We start from the raw sequence: 5,000 nt of genomic DNA, 5'->3' as shown, positions 1-5,000 counted from the left end.
CGGGCCTACTTGAGTGTTAGTTTGATAATAGTTTTTTTTTTGACATAATTTTGTTTAATTATGAACATCGTGCTAGAAACCTCTACAGTGGATGCGTTATTCAAAATGTAGTAAAAACTCTGACGTATATTGAACGAAAGATGTACATCGGTCGCTTCACATCAAGTTTTATTTTTAGTGATAATAATATCAGCGATAACCCAACTGTGGTGGTGGTGGTTGGGGCTCTGGAAGAGAAGTCAAGAACAGGTCAGTTCACTTTGTAAACAAAAGTACCGCTATGACGTCAGGTGGTGGTTTGACATTCCGTGACGTCATGTCGTTCGTTTTCTTTCCGAACTGATCTAAGCCGTTGGGGTCTTGATGTTTATGACAGTGGTGTGACAGTGGTGATGATAGTAGTGTTGTTAGTGATGATAGTAGTTATGTTTATAGTAATGATGATTGTGTAATGATGAACAAAACAGGAAAATGGCAATACGTGGAACAAAGTTTCCACGAACCAGGTGTGGGACAAAAGGTGGAGCAGGATGTTGGTGTAAGACGAATGCAGCAGTGTCTACCAGTGCATGTGTACGTGGTAGGAAGCCATCAAGAGAACAGCAAGAACAGGCAACCCCCGTTTGGTTATTCCGTTAATCTTGCCTCCACCACCTACCTACGAGAACGGAACCCAAGCAAGCAATCGAGAAAGGAAGAAGAGTGAGCACCACACAGAATACGTATCAACCAAACCAGATGATATGGCAAACAGTAAATGAAACGTGTTCACTGCCATTATCGACAGGGTCATGTAAGTGAAACAGAAAGCCGAGTCGGCGTGCGATAAAACAGAACTTGAGAACACTTTTTGTGCTCCTTCCTCCCCAACACACATCGAAGCGTTACACAAAGCCACTTCCCCTCACCAGGCATCTACTATCCTTCCCGAATGTACGAGTCCTCCCCCACCTTCCAGATGCACCAGTTAAACCCAAACTGGACGGGAGCACAAGTTTCTGCCTGGAAAGTATAACGAACCCCTCCTTTGTTGTCTTTCTGACTTTCGCCAGGAGATTCTATTATCTCCGAGGAGTCATGGGCCCCTCCCCGCCTTACAAGCGAAGGGAGTTAAATGTTTTGGGGTTAGGGGGGGGGGAGACTGATTGATCCCTAGGATCATGAAGGTTTCTGCCAGAGTAATATGCGGGTGTGTGAGGCCGTGAGTTAGTGGTTCTCCACTACCGTTAGTGTTCGCGGACTCTTAGTGATCCACAGAAGATCACAGGTAGGTCCATAGAGCCATAGCTGCTGGTAGTTCCTGGACGATGGAATCTAGTGCCGGAGTGGCTACGGAAGAACACAAGTATACAAATAAAGAACCCCGCATGTGGGTACGAGGCAAGAACACACTCATCAGCGTTCGGATTCAGAAGAGTGAACAGTTCCGGGTGGAGAGAGAGAGAGAGAGAGAGAGAGAGAGAGAGAGAGAGAGAGAGAGAGAGAGAGAGAGAGAGAGAGAGAGAGAGAGAGAGAGAGAGGGGGGGGGGGGAGGGGGGAGGGGGAGGGGGGGGGAGCGGGAGGGTGGGGGAGAGAGAGAGAGAGAGAGAGAGAGAGAGAGAGAGAGAGAGAGAGAGAGAGAGAGAGAGAGAGAGAGAGAGAGAGAGAGAGAGAGAGAGAGAGAGGGAGGGAGAGAGAGAGAGAGAGAGGGAGGGAGAGAGAGAGAGAGAGAGAGAGAGAGAGAGAGAGAGAGAGAGAGAGAGAGAGAGAGAGAGAGAGAGAGAGAGAGAGAGAGGAAAGAGGGAGAGGGAGAGAGGGAGGGAGAGAGAGAGGGGAGAGAGAGAGAGAGAGAGAGAGAGAGAGAGAGAGAGAGAGGGGGGGGAGAGGGGGGGAGAGAGAGATGTCTGGAGAGAGATGGGAGAGAGAGAGGGGGGGGAAATAGAGACTAGAGAGAGAAGAGAGAGAGAGAGAGAGAGAGAGAGAGAGAGAGAGAGAGCAGAGAGAGAGAGAGAGAGACGAGTGCAGGAGGGGGGAAGGGGAAGGGTAAAGGGGGAAGAATCCGCGTATAGGAAGGAAGGGAGGGGGTGGGTGCCAGTTATTCTTAAGGAGGATGTTGGTAAGAACTAACGGGTTGCAAATGGGTTAGCAATACCCGTAACAATGTCTGGGTGTTATTTGTTCACTTTCGTACATATGGCAGGTGATGTGGGTGGACAAATCCCCATAGCGAAACACTACCCGGGGGGGGGGAGGGAGTTGTGAGAAAGCTCTGTTTGTGTGGCAGAAGTTACTTGCAACCTGTCACACTACAGCAGGCAGCCTCTGTCTCAGTAAGGGAGCCATAGGGGACATCCTAATATCTGGGGTGTGTTCTCTTCTCTCCTCCCCAGATCCAGATCTGGAGGATGTCTGTGTGACTTAACAGGAGGTTTTCGTGTCGGTAGGTGTGCCTGTGTTGGACTGTCTTTATTTGTATTTTCTATTTAAGGCATCGGTCGAGCCTGATAGGTCGCAAACATACGTAGTTGTTACGTATGAAACTCAAATTCTGTTTCTTGTCTACGAAGCTAAAGCTAAAGTGTTCCCCATAGCCATCTGGGTTTGTCGGGTAAAAGGAGAGAAGCTTTGTTTAGGCAACAGAAGATCTGGAGATACTAAAGGAAAACAATGACCGGAAAGACAAGACCGGAACCACCATCGTCGGTAACAAGGAGGAAGACCTCTACCCGGATGACAAAAAGGAAGACTTTTGTACGGATGACAATGATGATCTCTGTCCGAATGACAAATAGACCTTTGTCCGAGTGAGTTAGAGAACCTCTGTCCAGATGACAAAGAGGAGGATCTATGTCCAGTTACAAAGAGGAACCTCTGTCCGGATGACAAAGAAGAAGACCTCTGTCCGGGTGACAAAGAGGAAGACCTCTGGCCGGGTGACAAAGAGGAAGACCTGTCCGGGTGACAAAAAGGAAGACCTCTGTCCGGGTGACAAAGAGGAAGACCTCTGTCCGGGTGACAAAGAGGAAGACCTCTGTCCGGGTGACAAAGAGGAAGACCTCTGTCCGGGTGACAAAGAGGAAGACCTCTGTCCGGGTGACAAAGAGGAAGACCTTTGTCCGGGTGACAAAGAGGAAGACCTCTGTCCGGGTGACAAAGAGGAAGACCTCTGTCAGGGTGACAAAGGGGAAGACCTCTGTGCAGATGACAAAGAGGAAGACCTTTGTCCGGGTGACAAAGAGGAAGACCTCTGTCCGGGTGACAAAGAGGAAGACCTCTGTCCTGGTGACAAAGAGGAAGACTTCTGTCCGGGTGACAAAGGGGCAGACCTCTGTCCAGATGACAAAGAGGAAGACCTTTGTCCAGATGACAAAGAGGAAGACCTCTGTCCGGGTGATAACGAGAAAAACCTTTGTCAGGATGACAAAGACGGGGACCTCTGTCTGGATGACAGAAAGACCTCTGTCCGGGTGACAAAAAGGAGAGATATGTCCGGGTGACAGACATTAGAGTGCTTGCGTGACAACTGGTAGTATAATCCAGACACTGATGTCACTGCTAAGAAGTAAATTTCCGAAAGATACCAGAACTAATATCCTAGGATGAAACAATTTTAAATGCCAAGACGAGTGATATCATGAAGGGTGGAAAGGAGCTACTAAGTTGGTACAAAAATATATAATAATAAATGAACAAATAAAATATATACAAATCGTCTCCAATATTTCAAAGCGTTTCATAAACACAAACACGAATAAGGTAAAGTATTACACAAAGGGCCGCAAGAAAACCAAGGCCACAATGGGTACTGAAGGCGATTAAAATTGAAGATTTCCAAACTGAAGACACACGAGACAGTGAGAGCAATCACAGCGTAGGTTTGATCGATTAAACGAGTCAATACCGCCAACCACGTAGCCAACAAACGAAACAACTTTCCTCGAAGGTCCCATGAAGAATGGTCCAGTCTCGAGATACACAAATATGTCATGTCATTGTTGCTGTAGACGTTGATATTTTTAGTATTTATTCTGGTTCCCGCCAAATTTTCTAAAGAACCCCTCCCCCTGGCTAGATAATATGCTGATCTTAAAGTGACCTTGCTGCAGCAAAGATATTTTATCCTGGTTAGTGTCACACGGTTTTGAGTTACTCGGGTACAAACGGACTAAGTAACGTACAGTCACCACTGAAGCACCTGCTCCCATCCCCTGGGTCTAATGTGAACGAACATTAATGACATGTGTTCGTTCAGTTGGCATGCCTGAGGGAGAACACTGCGACTTCCCATAATTCATTACAATAAATGCCAAATATAGAGTAACTGGCAATCTCACCGATTACGGGACGACAAGGTTACCAATATATTCCATTTTTCTTCGAACATGTGCCATATTGTATCGACCTTAGGAAAAGGAGTGTAGCTAGGGGGAAGCGAACGCTGTCAAAAGAGGGAAGAATAAAACAAAGGTGGATACGTCTGTGCAAACCTGGAACTATGGCTCCACAACAATAGGAAACCAATGTCTGCCTGACTGGAAAATAGTGCATGGCAGCACGGTAACGTTTGCATGACGGCGGGAGGAGTCATGCTTGCGTGACAGAACAATGCATGGCAACAGAACAATGTCTGTAGGGCAGCAAAACCATGTCTAACCATTTCTACGTAACAATATATTACGGTCTGTCAGACAGTGGGCAAGCAGTGGTAATGTCTACACAACGGTGAGACAAAACGACTGTGTGCGTGTGCCCTATAGTCAAGTTCCTTATAGATAAATAAATGTTTAAATATAACATGATAGTTAACTCTGTATGAGAGAATTGGGCTGATCATCCCGGAGTGACTTGGGTGCTACAAAGGCATCAAGAGCCAAGGCGGTGCCAAAAAATTCCAGTGCCAGACTGGAGATGGTCGAACCCGGGTGCCATTGTGGAATGACGAGGGAATGGGGGACGGTGGAATGCGAATGTATGAGTAAAACTGTTGCCTCAGCGCCGGCGAAAAGCACCTTGTTCCTGCG

The 5,000-nt window shown here is 47.3% G+C and overlaps 1 protein-coding gene across 1 annotated transcript in view; it reads right to left on the bottom strand.

The window, feature by feature from the left end:
• Positions 1–5,000, bottom strand: part of LOC143020868 (uncharacterized) — a 52,713-nt gene that overhangs the window by 46,148 nt on the left and 1,565 nt on the right. The window lies entirely within an intron of this gene.

This window comes from Oratosquilla oratoria, chromosome 3 (assembly GCF_046742065.1).
Source record: "Oratosquilla oratoria isolate Oo_2021 chromosome 3, ASM4674206v1, whole genome shotgun sequence".
In the NCBI taxonomy this organism is placed as follows: Eukaryota; Metazoa; Arthropoda; class Malacostraca; order Stomatopoda; family Squillidae; genus Oratosquilla; species Oratosquilla oratoria.
This window is presented reverse-complemented; position numbering and strand designations above follow the sequence as displayed.